The 22,978-nt window shown below is 42.5% G+C and overlaps 1 long non-coding RNA gene across 1 annotated transcript in view; it reads left to right on the top strand.

The window, feature by feature from the left end:
• The first annotated feature begins 499 nt into the window (after positions 1-499).
• Positions 500-22,978, top strand: part of LOC143301235 (uncharacterized) — a 34,459-nt gene continuing 11,980 nt past the window's right edge. The window contains exons 1-2 of the long non-coding RNA XR_013057747.1: positions 500-571; positions 10,659-10,858. This is a non-coding gene — a long non-coding RNA (uncharacterized LOC143301235). The remainder of the gene's footprint in view (positions 572-10,658; positions 10,859-22,978) is intronic.

Here is a 22,978-nt window from a genome sequence, read left to right as displayed (position 1 = left end):
TTCCCCCATTCACAAAACTTTTTTTTTTCATTGTGAACCAAAATGGGGGGAGGGGAGGGGGGGAGGCGAAAAAACCCCCGCCTCTCTTTAAAATGCATCACTGGATCAGAAAACACACGCCTCGAATAACATCCGCCAAACTTGCATTCAACGCCGTCATTTCCAACACAACGCACAACCACTGCAGCCTTCACAGTGAAGAGGGGCTGAAGTCAACTTTGGGGTGTGGGATAGGGGGAGGGGGGAGGGGGGGAGCACACGCTTTGTTCAGGAGGTAGATAGTGGGGCTGGGAAATAGGGGCGGGCGGGGGGCGAGGTGGGAGTTGAAGGATGAAAAATTTGAAGGGAGGGATGGAGTGTGGAGAGTGTGTGTGTGTTGGGGGTGGGGAGGGGGAGGAGGGGGGGGACTGGCGGGGAGGGGGGGGGGGCAGAAAGGGAATGCTTATGGGCATTCTTCACCTCCACCCAGCGACTGAAACAGGCCCATAAACACGGCAGGGTGTGAGTCAATCCCGGTCCTCGGAGTTTTAATTGCCAAGCGACCATCACCGTCACCACCACAGCGATACAGGTCTCTCTCTCTCTCTCTCTCTCTCTCTCCTCTCCTTTTTTTTTTTTTTTTTTTTTTTGTTTATTTGTTTTTTCACTGCTGTGCTCACAAGCAAAATGATCGTCCAGGATTGAGGGAAAAACTTGGTTCAATTCACATAAAACTGTGGAGACGTCCTGACAGGGGCGATAATGCTGCTCACCCCACCGACAGCCATCGTGTTGTATCGCTTCATGAATGCACAATCTTCAGGTCGCGTCCAGGATTTAGAGTCGTTTCACATTCAAAATACACTGCACAGGTTTGTTTGTTGTTGTTGTTGTTGTTTTTTCCTTTTGAAAACCGCGACCCGCGATTGCCTGTCAAGTCTATGACATCGCTGTTCAAACGACTGCTTCTTTTTACAACTGGCCCTCACACTGAAGTCGTGACGATGGTATTATGAAACAGTTTACTGGTGAAAGAAAAGACATTTGTAAACTGAGTGGAGATCAAGTAAACAACAACAACAACAACAAAAACCCTGCTCATTTCATAAATAATCATCGTACTACACAGCGCTAAACCCATGATTTGCCGTTCTGATGTTCACTGGGTTTGTTATTAACTATATCAGGCAGTTAATATTACTGAGCCGAAACACATACACATTACGACAAATGAGCTGATTAATAATAATAATTTATTTTCATATAGCGGTATAATTCAACCATAAGCAAGCTCTAAGCGCTTTACAATCCGGTGCTTAAAATGAAACAAGAAAGCATAAAAAGTAGCAGAAACATTGATGCTACTGGATACCACATGTGTATTGCTTAACAAATGCAACTGATCAGTGGTTGTTTCATAAAAGCTGGAACAGATCTAACAGCGTGTTTGGAACAAACGTCCATTTTCAGTGTTAAAAGTTTAAAATGTGCCACATGAAGAAGCCGGAAAAGTAATATGCAAAATTTTGGAAAACAAAAAAACCAAACAGTTCATCTGACCTTTCTTAGTGTCCAGATTGTTATGGTGAACTATGAACTGAATCCTATCTAACAAGTACAAAATGTAAATGACAGGCAAGGATAGGCTATAGGCTGCAAATCAGATCCCGTGTCTTCTTGACTGAACTGAGCAGCATAAGCAACATAAGCAACAACAACAACAACAAATACTAACGCTGCATGTGAGATTAGAGGAAGAAACTAGTTTCTTCCAACACCGTGCGATATATTCATACACAAGATTTACTGAGCCGGCCAAATGCCGTGTCTGTGAAGAGAGACAGAAAATGGCTGCGAGCAAGACTTTACGACATTTGTGAGTTTTTTCTAGCTGTCTGTGAGAACACGGCTGTGTACGAGTAAGTTTTCTTAATTGAACGCTGTATTTCGCCTTGTTTCTTGATATTAAAAATGTTTAAACCAACATGGCTGTGACAGTGACTGTGAGATTTGCCATTTTCCGTGAGTGTGGCCTCTGAGGAAATGGACGGGTAGCAATACCCAAACCTGAACTGAGAAATCAAAACAGGACGACTGCTAGACCTTCTGTAAAAAAAATTCAAAACTGAACAGACCAGAAAAGAAGAAAGGGCAGGTGGTGTAAAGGTTGGCTGAAAGGACACACACTGGTGGCTGGTTTGTCAGTCACACACATCGCTGGGTGTCACTGTATGTTTTGGTGCCGCGCATCCTTTGTCCAGTTTCTACATCCTCAGCTGATCAGTGTATCATCTGTACAATGTGTTCCATGTCTTCACAAGAGGGAAGAAGCTCACTCAGCTCTTTTAAGTCTGGTCTTAAAACCCACCTCTTCCTAAAATAGCCTTCCTTCCCTGCCTCTTCCTTGTCTTCAGTTTCTCCAGTTTTAGGGTTATGCATGCGTGTGAATGACTGGTGTGAAAGCACTTTGATTTGGCTCTGCACAAGATTCAGCGCTATATAAATACCTTTTTTTTTTTCTTTTTTTTTTTTTTTAAATTAAGAAGCCTTCATGGCTCACGTATAGTTCTTACTGACAACCGAACCAAAAATTTATATTTGTATTTCTTTTTATCACAACAGATTTTTCTGTGTAAAATTCGGGCCGCTGTCCCCAGGGAGAGTGCGTCGCTATACTACAGCACCACCCTTTTTTTCTTCTTTTTTTTCTTCCTGCCTGCAGTTTTATTTGTTTTTCTTATCAAAGTGGATTTTTCTACAGAATTTTGCTAGGAACAACCCTTTTGTTGCCGTGGGCTCTTTTACGTGCGCTAAGTACATGCTGCACACGGGACCTCAGTTTGTCGTCTCATCCGAATGACTAGCGTCCAGACCACCACTCAAGGTCTAATGGAGGAGGAGAAAATATCGGCGGCTGAGCCGTGATTCGAATCAGCGCGCTCAGATTCTCTCGCTTTCGAGGCGGACGCATTACCTCTAGGCCATCACTCCACTTAAATTCAAAGGCGGAGGAGGAGGAGGGGGACACCAGTACTTACATTCATCGATCGAATGTTTTTTTTATCACTACCAGAAACGAGTATTTGTCCAACGTTGTCCTAATCTCTGTCGGCGGCATGTCAGTGGATTATGATCATGACGTTGACCAGTCTGGCTGTCAGTGGATTATGATCATGACGTTGACCAGTCTGGCTGTCAATGGATTATGATCATGACGTTGACCAGTCTGGCTGTCAATGGATTATGATCATGACGTTGACCAGTCTGGCCGTCAATGGATTATGATCATGACGTTGACCAGTCTGGCTGTCAATGGATTATGATCATGACGTTGACCAGTCTGGCTGTCAATGGATTATGATCATGACGTTGACCAGTCTGGCTGCCAGTGAATTATGATCATGACGTTGACCAGTCTGGCTGTCAGTGAATTATGATCATGACGTTGACCAGTCTGGCTGTCAGTGGATTATGATCATGACGTTGACCAGTCTGGCTGTCAGTGGATTATGATCATGACGTTGACCAGTCTGGCCGTCAATGGATTATGATCATGACGTTGACCAGTCTGGCTGTCAGTGGATTATGATCATGACGTTGACCAGTCTGGCTGTCAATGAATTATGATCATGACGTTGACCAGTCTGGCTGTCAATGGATTATGATCATGACGTTGACCAGTCTGGCTGTCAATGAATTATGATCATGACGTTGACCAGTCTGGCTGTCAATGAATTATGATCATGACGTTGACCAGTCTGGCTGTCAATGAATTATGATCATGACGTTGACCAGTCTGGCTGTCAATGAATTATGATCATGACGTTGACCAGTCTGGCTGTCAGTGGATTATGATCATGACGTTGACCAGTCTGGCTGTCAATGAATTATGATCATGACGTTGACCAGTCTGGCTGTCAGACGTTCCCTGTCTTCATCACCACGTCCTGGCTTTGATCAACCGTAAGGAAAGCGCCAAGCACATGTTGGGAGGTAACATGCACGATGATCACTCCGGATAAGTTCAGCTCTTTTAACAGATTTTGACGGACTACACGTCTTCAGGAACTCCGCACACTGCAATCACGTTATGCTCCGTGACGAAGGTTTCAGCACAAACGCCAAAATAATGGCTGCTCATTTGTCAAAGTTTGTGAAAGCGCGCGTCATTTTCAAAGTGTTTCAATTCCACTCACCTTTTTATTTATTTTATCTGATTTTTTTTTTTTTTTTTTTTTTTTTTTGGGGGGGGGGGGGGTGGTATCTTCTTCTTTTTTTTCTTTTTCTTTTTTTTCTTTTTTTTTTCAGGGGGCGGGCTTTAGGGCGGATCAGGCTGATCCATTTCCAAACCGGAAAAACCGGAAGTTTTTCGTGATTGGCGCAAGCGCAGTGCCGCAATGAAAGTAATGTGCCAAATGTCTTTTTGCCATTTCATTCTTGTGTGTAGGAAATCTGTCAATTTCGATCGTCGATCGCAGACATGATGCAGTAAGTTACAGGGCCTTTGCAGAAACCATTATCTGAATAAAAGTTAGTGGCTTCCTTTGCCTTCTTTCAGTAATACTTTCCCACAAGGCCTGACTAAGCGCTTTTGGTTACGCTGCTGGTCAGGCATCTGGTTTGCAGATGTGGTGTAGTGTCCGAAGACTGACGCCTCCTTCAGTAGCTGAATTGAACTGGATGATATGATTGTGCCATGCCAACAGTGCACGAGGTCATGCACATAATGTATGAAGACACTGCAAAATGAGTTCTACCGACTAACGTTTGGGCGAAAGCAGATAGTGTAAGACCCTAACACTGTGTAACGTGATAGCCTTTCAGTGTGCCGTGAGCCATATATAGTATGTAATGTTTTAGATGGGTGATGTCCGTTTAAACAAAAAACTCGCCATTGTACGTGATTCAGACTTATTTCCCCTTTGTTGGTAGAAATCAATTCACTATTGCACATACCTGTTACAATGCTTGTTCCATACAAAGCAGAGGTATTCATGTTTGAGCAAATGATTATGAAATGACTGCTGTTATTAATCAGTGTTACCAGGTCACATAAAATTCAGTTTTGTGAATAAGAAATAAAAATGTTATAGTAACCTGACAGTGAATTGTATATATAAAAAAAATTATCATAGTAACGTGACAGTGATTTTTTTTCATCGATGTACCCTTCCAAGAAGTGCATTGTCATTACAGATAGAATATGTGGGAAAAAACTGTTTTTCCCTATTTCTAAGCCACATTTACTGTCAGCAATTTACTTCTAGAGAAAATCATCCCCCCCCCTACACACACGCACACGAAACACCGTGCTACATATTACAGAGACTCACGTATGCAAACACACCCGTGAGACAAAACCCTTCAGGCTTCTTGGCAATGTTCTATTCTCTTCCATTCGTATATGTACACACATACATGTCTCATGCTTTTCTTTGAAAAAAAATGTTGAGCTGCTTATTTTCGATAAATGTCCAGTTCTGTTTGCTTCCATGTTTTCTTTTTCGTCTGCAGCTTTTTAATTGTTTTTTTTAATTAATTATTTTAATGCACAGAAGACCAGCATACTTCCAAAACGTGTTTAGGACCTGATGAATTACTCTCCGCTACACACAACAAATCAGTTGACGCTAAAAACAAGAGTCATGCATGAATTCCCCCGTTAACAGTTTAGTATTCAAGTGTTATTTATAATCCATGGTATTTTAAAAAGTTGGATGTGGTGAGTTTTTTTTCTATTGTTGTGTGTTTGGTTTGTTGCTTCGAGATTGATTTTCAGAAATGATGATTTCTAAGTAAAGGCAATGAAAATATGATCATGATGATAAAAATAACAATTATAACAGTAATAAAGATAACAATCTTTTTTTTCTTCTTCTTTTTTTGTACGTGTATGACCGTTTTTGTTTTGTTTTGTTTTTTGTTGTTGTTGTTGTTGTTTTGTTTTGTTTTTTTGTGTTTTTTTGTTTGCTTTTTGTTTTTTTGTTTTTTTTTTTTGTTTTTTTAATCAATTTTGGTCAAGGTGGACACATTTTCATCATGTGTAACATATTTATTTTCAGTCTAATATCACCATCTTAGATGAACAGACCTTAGATATATAAACGAACGAACTGACGTTTGTTGCCTCAAGTGGATGCACGTTCTCAAAGCACTTTTTTTTTTTTCTTTTTTTTTTTTGCTTTTGTGACTGACATTTTAATGCCTCGCGTGATTTGATGTTTCCGACTGGGTGTGCGTTAGTACAACACTGATTGACAGAGAACCACATGTGGTAGAAATCAAGACATGGACTATAGTCCTAATATCTATTTTGAAAAAAAGGGGGAAAAACGAAAAAGGTCTGTTTCGTTTGAACTTTTATTTCATTTTCATACATGTCATCAACCCCAAAACGGAGTATGGCTGCCAACACGGCGGAGTAAAAACGGTCATACACGTAAAAGCCACTCGTGTGCATACGAGTGAACGTGGGAGTTGTAGCCCACAACGAAGAAGGTACATGTCACAATGCAATCGTGAATTCGACAGGGCATCAAGAAACTCTCACACTGCATTGTATCATATACATTAAATAGGTTCTGTGATTTAAAAAAAAAAATGTATGCCAGAGTGTGTATGTGAACTGTAACCTTTTTTTTTTAAATCACAACAGATTTCTGTGTGTGAAATTCGGGCTGCTCTCCCCAGGGAGAGCGCGTCGCTACACTATAGCGCCATTCTTTTTTCTTTTCTTTTTTTTTCTTTTTTTTTTCCGGCGTGCAGTTTTGTTTTTCCTATCGAAGTGGCCTTTTCTACAGAATTTTGCCAAGAACAACCTTTTTGTTGCCGTGGGTTCTTTTACGTGCGCTAGTGCATGCTGCACACGGGACATCGGTTTATCGTCTCATCCGAATGACTAGCTTCCAGACTACCACTCAAGGTCTAGTGGAGGGGGAGAAAATATCGGCGGCTGAGCCGTGATTCAAACCAGCGCGCTCAGATTCTCTCGCTTTCGAGGCGGACGCGTTACCTCTAGGCCATCACTCCACTCCACTCTTAAATCAAAGTATTGTTGAATTGCATTATTATATATTTTAAAGTCTTATGTCTACTTTTAGTATGTTATTTCATGCCTATTTTATTCATATCCTTTAAATGATTTTGTGTTGCACATGTATGGCTGTGATAATGTATGTATGATTTACTATAAGTTACCTTTGAAAGGTTTCTGTTGTATTATCTACTGTGATTAATGATTGTACGCATGGGTGGCCATCTAAACATGATGTCTTATGTATACATGTTGAATGACTGTGATTTCCGTGTATTGTTTATGTGTTTAACACCACAAATGAATTTCTCTTGTTGAGATAATAGAGTATTCTGTAATCTGTAATCTGTAGGTGGTGGATATCTTTTCAGTTGGAAATCAATGCATTCTATCATGATTCTTAATGAAATAGTGTAAAGGATTTCAACGAACGATGATGTTTTGTTTCTTCTTTTTCACCTGGTCTTGGACAATACAGGATGCTAAAAAGGAGTAAACGGTCATCATTGTGAACACATCATTCGGAAGTTGGTTTTCTGCGGGGTTTTGTTGTTGTTGTTGTTGTTGTTGTTGTTGTTGTTGCTGTTGTTGTTGTTGCTGTTGTTGTTGTTGTGGTTGTTGTTGTTGTTGTTGTTGTTGTTGCTGTTGTTGTTGTTGTTGCTGTTGTTGTTGCTGTTGTTGTTGTTGTTGCTGTTGTTGTTGTTGCTGTTGTTGGTTTAATCAATAACATTGGTTATGGAAAGAAAGAAAGAAAGGAAAGAAGGAAAAAGAAGGAAATAAAGAAAGAAAGGGAGCATAAAGAATCAAGAAATTTAATCATTTTACTCCTTTTGGGGCATAAACAGTAATGATTTACGCATTGCATTACACACACACACACACACACACACACACACACACACACACACACACACACACACACACACACACACACACACACTGACATATGGAACTAGTGTTATGGGGTCTGGTAGTTAGTACCCGCCGTGTGGGGCATAAAGGATAATTGAAATCATCATCATCATCAGCAGCAGCAGCAGCAGCAGCATCATACCTACCATCATCTCCAAATTCTTCCAGACTGTACACTTAAATTTATTCATTTATTAATCATTCATTTATTCATTTATTTACATGTTCATTTATTTGTTTATTTATTTGGTTTGATATTCATTTATTTATCTATTCACCTAGTCATTTATTTTAGTTAGTTTAATATTCATTTATTTATCTATTCATTTAGTCATTTATTTATTTATTCACCTAGTTATTTATTTATTCATTCATTTATTTATTGTCATTTCTTTATTCAATAATATATATATATATATATATATATATATATACAGAGAGAGAGAGAGAGAGAGAGAGAGTCCTTTATTTATTTAGTCATTTATTTAGTCGCATTTTTTTTTACATAAATTCGACAGTTAGGAAACATATGCAGTAACCGTTAGTCGCAGGTTAGGTTTACAGGCACCCTTTGTACATTGAAATAAGTTGTTTTGTTGTTTGGGTCATTTTTATTGTTGTTGCTGCTGTTATTAATGTTGCAATGTTTTTAATCTTCTTTTTTTAGGGGGGGCGGGTGGGGGGGGTTGCGTGTCTTGTTTTTATTTCTACAGCATTCACAAATAAATACCTGATAGAAACGTGAGTGAACTAGTTTTTTAACGTTAGTTTTAATTGACCTTTGACATTGTTTTGAGTTTCTTTACAACTGGCTGAAAGAAGTAATGACCCCGGTGGACTGACAATAAGTAAGCTGGATGCTTCCATTCACTCGCTGTTTTGTCCCAAACCAGTCAGCAGTTTTATGCCTCATGGATAAACCATATAACTGATATTTTTTTGTAAATCATGATAAATTTTATCTGATTCTTTTTTTTCCTGCTGCCCCATGGGGTGACAGTACAGACGTCAGTGACCTCCAGTCACTGTGGCGGACTCTGAAGGCATGGGGTGACAGTACAGACCTCCAGTCACTGTAGCGGACTCTGAAGGCATGGGGTGGACAGTGCAGACCTCCAGTCACTGTAGCGGACTCTGAAAGGCATGGGGTGACAGTACAGACCTCCAGTCACTGTAGCGGACTCTGAAGGCATGGGGTGACAGTACAGACCTCCAGTCACTGTGGCGGACCTCTGAAGGCATGGGGTGACAGTACAGGACCTCCAGTCACTGTAGCGGACTCTGAAGGCATGGGGTGACAGTACAGACCTCCAGTCACTGTAGCGGACTCTGAAGGCATGGGGTGACAGTACAGACCTCCAGTCACTGTGGCGGACTCTGAAGGCATGGGGTGACAGTACAGACCTCCAGTCACTGTAGCGGACTCTGAAGGCATGGGGTGACAGTACAGACCTCCAGTCACTGTAGCGGACTCTGAAGGCATGACCAACCTCAGTCACTGTGAGCGACTCTGAACAGGGGTACCAGACCTCCAGTCACTGTGCGGACTCTGAAGGCATGGGGTGACAGTGCAGACCTCCAGTCACTGTAGCGGACTCTGAAGGCATGGGGTGACAGTGCAGACCTCCAGTCACTGTAGCGGACTCTGAAGGCATGGGGTGACAGTACAGACCAGTCACTGTAGACTGGACTCGATGGGAGACAGGCGACCTCCAGTCACTGTAGCGGACTCTGAAGGCATGGGGTGACATGTGCAGACCTCAGTCACTGTGGCCGGACTTGAAGGATGGGGAGACAGTGCAGACCTCCAGTCACTGTGGCGGACTCTGAAGGCATGGGGGTGACAGTGCCGACCTCCAGTCACTGTGGCCGGACTCTGAAGGCATGGGGTGACAGTACAGACCTCCAGTCACTGTAGCGGACTCTGAAGGCATGGGGTGACAGTACAGACCTCCAGTCACTGTGGCGGACTCTGAAGGCTCGGAGCCCGGCGCTGCCTCACCCTGAAGGAACCTCAGGGCTATGTGACATTGTCCAAGGCGATGATGCCTGGTGTTGCGGTTTTTGTTAGAGTGCGCAGTGAGGCCCAACACCTCCGTCTTCAGCACTCGCGGGTTCTGTCGGGGTTACCTCGCCCTTAGCTCATGACCCAAGGACCTGCCCTGTGAGCGCACGGGGGACGTGTGTGTGTGTGTGTGTGTGTGTGTGTGGAGGGGGGAGTTCGGGGTTCGAGGATCCCACCCCAGGGCTGGAGGTTACTGCGTGCTTCTTGATCAGTTCAGTACAGTTCAGTTCTTGGGACTTTCATAAGCCTCGCGACTTTTTTTCTGTTTTCTTTCTCTGTCTTTTGTCCCAGTCTAACAAAAACATCGATGAAGTTGCCAGTGTACTTGCGTAGAAATAATACTAATAGTAGTAATTTTTATCATTCATCATATATGAATTTCAACTTACTGATACATCTTACCTGTTCTAAGATTTTTTTTAAATGTTAACATTGTAAGCTCTCTTAACATGCAAAGGTAGTGCATTCCAATAGGATGCAATTCTGTTGCTAAAACAATTTTTTTCGAATGTTAGTTCTTGAATACTTGATAAATAGGGAAGAAGGCAAAGCTGACTGCAGGATACTTCAGAACAAAAAAACTAAAGTTTATATAAAAGAAATCCTAATAAATAGTTTGTCAGTGGCATTCCTTGTTATGTCAGTGAATGTTGGTTTTTTTTGTAAAAGGAGTATTTCAGTGAGTGCAACAGCACCACCTGCTGCCCCGCCCCGTCCTGACAGGAACATCGCCACTTGGTCAGGGGCTGCCAATATCGGAGCTGACCCTCATGTCTGAGGGCCGTCCTCCAGTCTGTCACCTGGGGACCCGCCGGGTTAGGGATGGTGGCCCCGCTACTGAGCTGGGAGTGGCCTGTTCCCGGACTTTGGTTTGTATTTGTATTTCTTTTTATCACAACAGATTTCTCTGTGTGAAATTCGGGCTGCTCTCCCCAGGGAGAGCGCGTCTCTACACTACAGCGCCCACCCCCCCCCACCCTCCCTTTTTTTTTTCCTGCGTGTAGCTTTATTTGTTTTTCCTATCGAAGTGGATTTTTCTACAGAATTTTGCCGGGAACAACCCTTTGTTGCCATGGGTTCTTTTACGTGCGCTAAGTGCATGCTAGCACACGGGACCTCGGTTTATCGTCTCATCCGAATGACTAGCGTCCAGACCACCACTCAAGGTCTGGTGGAGGGGGAGAAAATATCGGCGGCTGAGCCGTGATTCGAATCAGCGCGCTCAGGTTCTCTTGCTTCCTAGGCGGACGCGTTATCTCTAGGCCATCACTCCGTGTTAAAGCTCTTGATACTCTTCCACTTGAAACAAAACTTCAGTAAAACAAGGCTCTGTTCAGGTTTAGAATAACATTTTGTTTTGTTCCCCCTCACTAAAAAACAAACTTGAAAACCAACACTCGCCGTTATTACGCTACCACTCCCAGGGACTAATCTGTTCATTCAAATCTGTCTTACTCAGGAGGTTGCATGTGCAACGAAACATTATCCTGTCTCAAAGTTAACACTGTTGAAAGTCTGTATTTAAAACCACATATGGAGTACATTTAATGAAAAGTACGTGATTCTGCTACATAGAGAGAGACTGATAGAGGAGGTGTGTGGGTGATGAGGGGTGTGAGTGGGTGTGGAGTTGTGCATGTGAGCAGTTGGCTTACGGACAACAATGCTTTGTATGCAGCACGTGTTCCTTGACCTGTCCACTTTCATCAATACTTTCTATTCTCTCTTACACTTTCCGTTATAGTTTTTAAATCATAATGATAATTTTCACCATTTCTTTTCACTACTGTGTTGTCAGTTGGTGCTTCCCAAACATCTTTCAGTGGGCAATATATCAGCCAAACACTTTCGTCTGAAAACAGGCCAGCCGCTGAGGATTCTGAAACATCCTCAGAACCTAACTGTTGTTAAATCGAACTAGTAAAAATAGTACTCGGGATCAGGATCAGCATTTGGGGCGTTGTTATATACAACTTAGCCATTTTTGGCTTTTTATGCCCCTTCAGATTTTACTCCTTTTTATTGTTGGTCAGGTCATTGACTAGCTCAGTCATTTTATCCATCAAAGTCGTATTTCGTTTTTGTCATTAATGTATGAGATTCTTAAAAGTATTCATACTCGGTGCACGTTTAATATTGTTTGTTAATTTGTTCCAATAATTTGTTACTTTGTTACTAAATGTAAACTTTCTGAAATTTATTCTGGAATATTGTTTAAATATTTTGTCTGTACTGTTTCTTGTAGTGTCTACCTTTGGAGTACAAAAAAACATGCTTTGTTAAATATTTTGTACGTCTGTATCAAGTCCCCTCTTAATCTTCTTGCTTTAAGTGATGGTAGTTGTAAGTACTTTAATCTTTCTTGATATGAACAGTCTTTTATGCTATAGATCAGCTTTGTTGCTCTTCTTTGAACCCGTTCTATGGCTTGTGACTGCTTTATTTGCGTTGGGTACCATACAGTGTTTCCATATTCTAGGACAGGTCTAATAATATTTTATATAACCGTAAAAAAGTAACCTTATCTATGAATGTAAATGCTCTTTTTATTATTCCAATCATTCTGTTCGCTTTGTTTATATACTATTTGTTATGTTTGTGAAATGATAAATTTGTCAAATGTGACACCTAAGTCTTTTTCCTCATCACATTTTGATACTTTTATTTCTTTGTCTCCGATTTTCATTATGTACTCCTTCTCTGGGTTTGATTTTCCAATAAGAAGCACTTTACATTTTTTTTGCATTAAAATACATATTCCATGTGTCTGACCATTTTACTAATGTTTCAATATTTTTTTGTAAATTCTGATAGAATTTTGGAGAGTTGTATAATTTCGTGTCATCTGCAAAAAATTACATGTACTCTTTAGTTCGCAAGGGAGATCATTTATGAATAAAGTAAATAGTATAGGCCCTAATATACTACCTTGTGGTATGCCACTTATAACATCAGCTTTACCGGAGAAGGAACTACCCATCCTAACCCTTTGAGTTCTCTTTGTTAGAAAGTCCCTTATCCAACCAAGTGTGTTTCCTGTTACTCCTTAAGATTCCAGTTTCTTTAGTAGTCTTTCATGTGGTACAGAGTCAGATGCTTTTTTGAAGTCTAAGTATACCACTTCTGTTTTCGCCCTTATCTATGTCTTTTGTTAAGTCCTCCATCACTTCCAGAAGTTGAGTCACACACGACCTGTTTTTGCGGAATCCATGTTGGCACTCAGCATACAATTTATCATCAGTCATGTGCCTAACAATAGCCTCTCTTATGAATGATTCTAATAATTTACATATGATACATGTTAAGCTCACTGGCCTGTAATTACCTGGGTCTGTTCTTGTTCCTTTTTTGAAAATTGGTATAACTGTTGCTGTTTTCCAGTCTATGGGCACAGTCTTCTCCTCAATTGATTTGTTAAAGAGTAGGTATAATGGGACTGCAATCTCTTCACTCAGCTCTTTTAGTATTTTTGAAGGAATGGCATCAGAACCACAAGCTTTGTTTGGATTCAGAGTTTGAAGTTTCTTTTTTATAGCTTCAACCGAAACGTCTACATTATCCAAAATCGTACCATTTGACTTTGAAGCTGCACTTAGAGTACTAGGTACAGTACTTATATCTTCTTTTGTAAAAACACTAGGAAAAAAAAAAGAATTCAAATCAAAATATCCGCTTTTCCACTGTCTGTTTCTACTGTGTCTCCATCTTTAGTTACTAATGGACTCGCTCCTGTTTTCGTTTTAGTTTTTGATTGTACATATCTCTAGAAAGCTTTAGGGTTATTTCTACATTCATGTGACAGTTTCTTTTCGGATTCTTTTTTTTTTCTTCCCTTTTTTTTTCATTAAATATATTACGTGCCTCTCTATATATTTTTGATAGTCTCTCCTTTGTTTAGTAATTAGGAACTTTTGGTACAATTTACGTTTCTTTTTTTTCCATTCATCCACCTTGGTTTCTGTTTATTATTTTTGGTGGTTTGCTGTGGGACATTTTTCTAATGTAGAAAGTAGAGTGGTTTTTATTTCTTTCCAACATTGTTCTACACTGACTTCATCTACTTTTTGCCAGTCTATCATCTTCATTTCTTCTGTCATTTGTTTAAAGTTCCCTTTCTTAAAGTTATATGATTGCTTGGGTTTTTCGCATTCCTGGTTATCACCTTAGTACAATGAGAACATAAGCACTTCATGGTCACTTTTACCTATAGGGGCTAGATGTTCTATATCTGATATTTTGTTTTCATCATTAACTATTACAAAATCCAGTATATTTGCTTGTTGCCCTTCTCTTTGTCTTGTTTGCTTTACTACTTGAGTCAAGAATGCATCATGTAAACAGTTTATGAATTTCTGTCCTCTTTCGCCAGAACATGTGCCTTTCCAATTGACATCTGGGAAGTTACAATCACCTGTAATGCTGACGAAGTCAAACTGCTTTAGTCTTTGCTCACTCAGTAGACCAAACATTTTTTCTTCATTTTCGATTGTTGTACTTGGGCTTTTGTATGTAGTTCCAATCAATATCTTTTGTCTGTCTTTAGTTGTAAAGGTAATCCACAAACTTTCTTCAAAGTTATTATTTTCCATTAGTGTGTGTTTATTAGTATTTATGGTATCCTTAACATACATTACTATGCCTCTTTTTGGATTTCTCATTAAAAAAAAAATAGTTCATAGCCTGCAATTGAATATTCTTATAAGTTTACTTCTTCTTTTTTTCTTTTTTTCCTTTTTTTATTTTTTACTATAGAATCTGTTACCATAATGATATGTGGTTTACTCTCTTCTATCAAAACAAGTAGTTCATCTTTCTTGTTTAGAAGGCCATCTGCGTTTGTATACAAAAGTGAATAAGAAACTTCCTGTACAGTTTTCCTAACATTAACAAACTTCTTTTTACAACTATGTACATGGTCTTGCGCTTTGGGGTTAAGTCAGTTTTTTCCCTGGTCTCCCTGGCCAGGCCTGGGTTTCCATTGGACATGCACTATCTTCCTACCTCGGATTCCAATGTCCTTCTCTCCTTTCTCTATTCTCTGTCGGAGTTCGTCCCTCAATTCTTTGTTCTCTTTTCTTTCTGATGGTGTATAGTCTGGATTGATGTACACCCTTTCTTTCTGATGGTGTATAGTCTGGATTGATGTACACCCTTTCTTTCTGATGGTGTATAGTCTGGATTGATGTACACCCTTTTCTTTCTGATGGTGTATAGTCTGGATTGATGTACACCCTTTCTTTCTGATGGTGTATAGTCTGGATTGATGTACACCCTTTCTTTCTGATGGTGTATAGTCTGGATTGATGTACACCCTTTCTTTCTGATGGTGTATAGTCTGGATTGATGTACACCTTTTCTTTCTGATGGTGTATAGTCTGGATTGATGTACACCCTTTCTTTCTGATGGTGTATAGTCTGGATTGATGTACACCCTTTCTTTCTGATGGTGTATAGTCTGGATTGGTGTACACCCTTTCTTTCTGATGGTGTATAGTCTGGATTGATGTACACCTTTTCTTTCTGATGGTGTATAGTCTGGATTGATGTACACCCTTTCTTTCTGATGGTGTATAGTCTGGATTGATGTACACCCTTTCTTTCTGATGGTGTATAGTCTGGATTGATGTACACCCTTTCTTTCTGATGGTGTATAGTCTGGATTGATGTACACCTTTTCTTTCTGGTCAGTCACTCCTTGGTTCAGTTTCCGAGCGTTCCTTTTATAGAAAATTGTCTATTGTCAGAAAAAAAAAGAATTTGTTGATATATATTTGCTTCTTTGCTTGATTGGGCTTTATTTATTTGCTATTTTATAATTTTGATTATTTTTTTAAACTTTATTTATTCATTCATTCATTTATTTATTGTTGTTTTTTGGCGTCAATTTGCATAGTGTGTGTAAAAGATGTGTGTATGTGTCATATTACAATGATCCCGGTGGGTACATGAACTACACTTCCTGCCTCGTGTAACTGGGCATTATATGACAAAAGAGCAAAAGCAACTATTTAATAAATTCCTCTCCATCAAAAACTATAAGATTTTCCGGCAATCTCCAAACAGAGTGACTATTCTGTTCACAGCATGATGCTGTGTGATGTACAGTGTCCACAAGTGAAAGGCAGTTTTGGAGGAGGCCACACAGCCAGAAGTCCAGGTGGTCTGTCTGTCAGTGTGTTTCCCAGTGGGCTGTGTCTGTCCGCTTGAGATACACACTTTTCCACTCGTCCTCACAAAGAAAAGATCTGAGCAACATCACTGCTCTTTTGCAATATCTCTGTTGACTTCCTGTCTCACGCAGAATACAGAATGAGATCAGCACTATCTGTCACGAAAATGTATTATCAAGTCTTTTGTAACTGCTTTCACCTCCGCTCTCCATCTCGCTCCATACAGTCAGCTTCAGATCCTCTCTGTCTCGGTATTCACGGATTCCATCCCTCCGCCAAAAATGCCGATATCTCAACAGACTCTTTGACTCCGCACTGGGCCGCGGCTCTTTCTGTCTGTGGACCTTTCACACAGAACGGGTTCCCTGTTTCGCTTCGTCACACCCCTGCACTCCGCTCTTTCAGGTCTGGCCTCAAAACCTACCTCTTCCCACCACATCTCCCCCCCCCCACCCCCATCTTCCTGCCCAGACTTTTCCAAGCTTCTGTATGAGCTTTGTCCTTCATCCCTTTGTCTCACAGCTCTGCATGTCTGGTGTGACAGCGCTTTGATTTGTCACTGCACACGATCAAAGTGCTACATAAATACCCTTCTTCTTCTTCTTCTCTTGTGTTGTTGTTGTTGTTGTAGTAGTACTTTACGAACACTTTTTGTCTTGTATTTCACTCTTCAAATTTGTTCTTGCATTCCAGCTTGTTCTTTGTTTTCTGAAAGATCATAATTATCATAAGTGCTCTTGTGGTGGCCAGTTATACTAAATGATTAACGGCATCAAGGTTGTACCTAACTGACCTGTACATAGTTTGACAAAAAAGCAATTAATAATGCGTTGTGTTGTTACTTCTGCATTCCACCGATCAAACTACTGTTGGTGGGGACGGGGTGGGGAAGGGTGTGTGTGGATGAGGTGGGGTGTGGTGGCTGGGGGGGCAGCAGATCGCTGCACCAAAACCGGCATTGAAACCAAACTTCTGTTGCGGGCGTTTGTGAGTAAGGAGGAGGACGGGGAGGGGTTAGGAACAGACATACCGGTACTTTCTGGACTGTCATCAGGATGTCGGAAGATAAAGTGGTGGCACTGTGGAACAGCCGCCAGGCAGACCGTGACGGTGCCGCTGTGACTGCAGGCACTGTGTACACCATCGTTCATTGTAAGCGACATGTGACACACGAGGCCCACTGCCACACAGATAGAAGAGCTGTCAGCCCACGCTTTCTCCCAAATCCCACACTTTCTTTCAAATCCCACGCTTTCTCCCAAATCCCACGCTTTCTCCCAAATCTCACGCTTTCTCCCAAATCCCACGCTTTCTCCCAAATCTCACGCTTTCTCCCAAATCCCACGCTTTCTCCCAAATCTCACGCTTTCTCCCAAATCCCACGCTTTCTCCCAAATCTCACGCTTTCTCCCAAATCCCACGCTTTCTCCCAAATCTCACGCTTTCTCCCAAATCCCACGCTTTCTCCCAAATCCCAAATCTCACGCTTTCTCCCAAATCCCACGCTTTCTCCCAAATCCCACGCTTTCTCCCAAATCCCACGCTTTCTCCCAAATCTCACGCTTTCTCCCAAATCCCACGCTTTCTCCCAAATCTCACGCTTTCTCCCAAATCCCACGCTTTCTCCCAAATCCCACGCTTTCTCCCAAATCTCACGCTTTCTCCCAAATCCCACGCTTTCTTTCAAATCCCACGCTTTCTCCCAAATCCCACGCTTTCTCCCAAATCTCACGCTTTCTCCCAAATCCCACGCTTTCTCCCAAATCTCACGCTTTCTCCCAAATCTCACGCTTTCTTCGCCCAAATCCCACACTTTCTTCGCCCAAATCCCACGCTTTCTCCCAAATCTCACGCTTTCTCCCAAATCTCACGCTTTCTCCCAAATCCCACACTTTCTTCGCCCAAATCCCACGCTTTCTTCGCCCAAATCTCACGCTTTCTCCCAAATCCCACGCTTTCTCCCAAATCCCACGCTTTCTTCGCCCAAATCCCACGCTTTCTCCCAAATCTCACGCTTTCTCCCAAATCTCACGCTTTCTTCGCCCAAATCCCACGCTTTCTTCGCCCAAATCCCACGCTTTCTCCCAAATCCCACGCTTTCTTCGCCCAAATCCCACGCTTTCTCCCAAATCCCACGCTTTCTCCCAAATCTCACGCTTTCTCCCAAATCTCACGCTTCCCAAATCCCACGCTTTCTCCCAAATCCCACGCTTTCTCCCAAATCTCACGCTTTCTCCCAAATCTCACGCTTTCTTCGCCCAAATCCCACGCTTTCTTCGCCCAAATCCCACGCTTTCTCCCAAATCTCACTCTTCTCCCAAATCCCACGCTTTCTCCCAAATCCCACGCTTTCTCCCAAATCCCACGCTTTCTCCCAAACCCCACGCTTTCTCCCAAATCTCACTCTTCTCCCAAATCCCACGCTTTCTCCCAAATCTCACACTTTCTCCCAAATCTCACACTTTCTCCCAAATCCCACACTTTCTCCCAAACCCCACGCTTTCTCCCAAATCTCACACTTTCTCCCAAATCCCACACTTTCTCCCAAATCTCACACTTTCTCCCAAACCCCACGCTTTCTCCCAAATCCCACACTTTCTCCCAAATCCCACACTTTCTCCCAAACCCCACGCTTTCTCCCAAATCTCACTCTTCTCCCAAATCCCACGCTTTCTCCCAAATCTCACACTTTCTCCCAAATCTCACACTTTCTCCCAAATCTCACACTTTCTCCCAAACCCCACGCTTCTCCCAAATCTCACTCTTCTCCCAAATCCCACGCTTTCTCCCAAATCTCACACTTTCTCCCAAATCCCACGCTTTCTCGCACATTGCTTTAAAGAGCAGGGGGTGTCCCCGCAGTTTCTCTCACTTAGCGAGAAAGTGTAGGATTGGAAGAAAGCCTGGTGGTTCGCCACTGTCATGATCGTCGTCCTCCAATTATCTGTCTTCTTTTCCTATTTCGTTTTTCTCTAAGATTTGTGATGGGAAAAGTGAAGAAACTAAAGGAAATGTTTCGGATTAAAAAAAAAAAACAACAACAAAAAACCAAATAAGTGGAACTTCCAACGCTTTCTCACGTGGCAGGCAAACGACCATACTTTCTCCCAGTCCCACAGTTCTCGTCAAGTGACAGCGATTGGCGAGAAAGCGTGGACCATCAAGGACTGTACGGACATGACATGAAGACACCAACATGAACACACCAAGGCAGTTCTCTTGGAGCAGGTGACCACCACAGGCTGAGTGATGCACACAGGCCTTTTGTTCGCCCATGGCTCGGCAATTCTCAACATTTTGCCTCAGTTGCACAACTCAGAAGACAGATGAATGAATACATGTACATACATAAAGATACTTCCGCAAAAGAGGAGCACGAAGACACGGAACACCAACCCAGTGAAGTGTGACGTCACATCAAACTTACTGATCCATGAGTAGTTCCTCCTCTGTATATTTGATGTTGTTTTCATGTTTGAATCTCCATCTGTGTCCCATGCCGAAGACATTTTACGACTGCCAACGGATGTAAGGTATTCAATTATCAGCCCCACGTTCCCCTTTTCACACAGCCCAGAAGCTGCCTTCACAAAGAGTACCACAAAATCCGGCACAAGTTCCTTGCAGATGGGCAGTAATAATATCCTCACGTTGGACAGGCAGCCCTAGGCAGCTGAAAACAGCCCGGATAGATATCGCATAAACTGAATAGGCAGTGAGCCGGGGGGGCGGGGGGGGGGGGGCACTATTTGCGCCGACAAAAGGCAGGTCTTTAAAGTGTATTTAAACGATACGATAGGACACACCTGTGGCCCAAGTGCTTGTCATCTACCCGTTGACGGCAATGGCTACACTGCTGAGTTTTTCAGCTCTTGAGGCGCTGATCCAGCGAAAGGTCTGAAGGGGGCTTTAGTGTGCGGGAAGTGGGCTGTGAAGTTGTCAGCCCCGGCCTGCCCGGCACCCCGTCAGCACCTCAGCAGGGAGCCTCCCTTTCATCCCCCCTCTCCCTCCTCCCGCCCTTTGGGGGACTGGTGTAGCTGGCTGCTTGTTAAAGGATGGGTTTATTACAGCAGGCGCTGCATGTGCAGGAGCTGTGAAGGACAGGGAGGCCTTTGTGCCCCCTCCCGGCCCCGCCTGAACCAGCGACACACGCCTCGTCCTTTTTCCTACCATCTCCTTCAGGTTATTAATGACACAACACTGACATGCTTTCAGCCGTTGAAGTTTTGATCTCTATCAATATTCTGTTGGTTTTTGTCCTCCAAGTTCTTAACTTGAAAGAGCACACACCTCCTGCCCCCATCCCTCACCTGCCTTCAACTCACAGAGAGCTGTCAGGGTGTGGGGTGGAGTGACGGTGTGTCAGCACGTGCCAGCCTCATGATGACTGGACCTATACCTTCATTTGTCTTACATCACCACTGCACGATGTTTTCACAACTGGCCTGTCTCCACCGATAATCATTCAGGAAAAATAACACAACATGATAAAATGAAATGAAATGAACAATTCGCTTCAAATTTATATATCCGTACAGTTGCAGTTTGAGTCATACACGACTCACACTTTTCTGGAGCCCAACTGTCCATTTCTTAGCTTCTGGTCAGTGGCATCTTTCATTCATTCATTCCAGCATCATTTGTGTGGGTGGTTTGTTTGGAAGAGACAAAGTGTGGTTCGTCTCTCCCGATATGAGAGGTCTCTTGAGTTCAGCACCCTTCCCCGTGCTCCTTGCGAGTCCCTGTTTCCCATGAAACCTGCGGTGTTTTGAAATCCAGCAGGGTGTGGAAGTCTGCACAGGGAAATTAGAGTTGTCTTCGGAACAGCCTTGCTGCTAACCAAACATGGCGCTTGCTAGGATCGCTTGTGCACGCCCCCCCCCCATCCCCCCTCCACTCCCACCTCTTCAGTAACACTACCCCCTCTTCATCACTTCTGGTGGGTGTTCACTAGTTAGTGCCCTAGGTTTGCACAGGTCAGACTGTTCACAGCCCTCCCTTCCCTAGTTTCGCTATATATGTACTGAATACTGAGGTCAACTTGATGTCTTCTTTGTTGAAGTAAAGACAATGTCTTCTTCACGTGGTTAAAATATTGCCCTATTTACTGAGGTCAGAATGATGCTACCTTTCTGAGTTCATGGTGATATCGACATTGAGATCAATATTATGTCTCACTGAAGTTACCAGCCGCCGTGGCGAAGTGGTTAGCGTCGCGGACTGACGGCTGGGAAGACGCAGGTTCGAATCCCAGCGGAGGTGGGTTTTTCGGCCCGCGGCCGCCTCCTTCCCAGAGTTAAGTGTACTATGGGCTTAAATGGGGAGAATGGGACCACACAGTCGAGTAACATCCACTTCACGGATGCGTCTTTGGGTGTGTTGCTCTAATTACCTGACCAACACTGCAAGTGTCTGTATCTCTTGGGCCTGGTTGACACCGGGATATCATTATGACAGGAAGCGTAGAGTACAGCCTTGTCATGTAGTCCCAAACCAAAATGGACTTCCATAGATACATCGTAATCGTCCTCCTCCTCCTCCATCATCATCAATATAAACAAAATAGTCCCGACGTATGTGGCCTTTCATGCCCTGCTCTCATGGTGACCTCAGTTTCGGTACCCCTCCACTTCCGTGTTTGGGGTGAGTCCTGTCAAGATCTTCAGTGTCGGCGAATTCATGGGTGGCTCTTGTTGGAGGGACTTGGAGGCGGTCTGCACTGTGGGAGGGACGCTCACTTGAGTCTGGCTCGGCAACTAAGACATTATTGTCGTCAGTAGGGGGCTTAGTAGGTGGTGTCCTAAATACATTAAATCAGAACAGGCACCACTGAACACCACCGGTGACTCAGCAGCAGTGCAGAGTCTCCTCTGGTGTGTGGCCTCCTGGCGACCTAACATCGATGGTTCCCTGCGGACTGCCGGCACTGGGACTGTGGCAGACGATCTCGGGTGTGGCTGTGTGTGGAGGACTCGGAATGAGCGGCGTGTGATTAATGCCACTGAAACAGTGCAGATTATGGGGCAGCGAAATATCTTTTTTTTTAAATCTCACTGAGGTCAAGGCAATGTTTTATTTACTGAGTTCAAGGTCATGTCTGATTGCCTGGGGTCAGTGTGGTCAGTTTAGGTCAAAGGGATATATCCTTTACTGGTGTAAAGATGACACCTTCTTTACTGAAGTCAAACAGTTCACCTTGATTCAGTTGCGATGACTTTGCCAGTGATGGTCGACAGAGTTTTTCCTTGAAATATTATTTCCGCCATTTCTAAGCTCAGAAGATGATCTTCCTCAAATCAAACAAAATTCCGGCAGTCTCTTTGCTCAGTCTTCCTCATTTCTTTCTTGGAAAACAGAGCAAGTCAATAGCAATAGATTGCTAAGTCACGTATTGTTGGTCCTCGAACCTATCAATAATTTTGTTTTAACTGAACAACGACAGCGAATAAAATCAAATACAGATATAAAATGTTTTTTCGTCATTTTTATTTTATATTTTTTAATATTTTATTTTATTTTCTAATTCGCATCTGATTGAGTAACACACCTACGTCATTCATGTCTTTCGGGAAGCACTATTTACACAGCACCTAATTTTGCACGGTCATCTTTATGCACACAGAAAATTCCACCATGCTAGTTGATTTTGCGTGAACTTCATTTTCATGTGTCCATTCATATTTTCTCGGTTCTTATTCTCTGATTGTCAAAAGAATTATGTGGAGTTGTGTACACATAATAGACACACAAAAAATAAATACAATAGGCAATTGACTGAACACACACACACACACACACACACACACACACACACACACA

Source organism: Babylonia areolata, chromosome 27, assembly GCF_041734735.1.
Source record: "Babylonia areolata isolate BAREFJ2019XMU chromosome 27, ASM4173473v1, whole genome shotgun sequence".
In the NCBI taxonomy this organism is placed as follows: Eukaryota; Metazoa; Mollusca; class Gastropoda; order Neogastropoda; family Buccinidae; genus Babylonia; species Babylonia areolata.
This window is presented reverse-complemented; position numbering and strand designations above follow the sequence as displayed.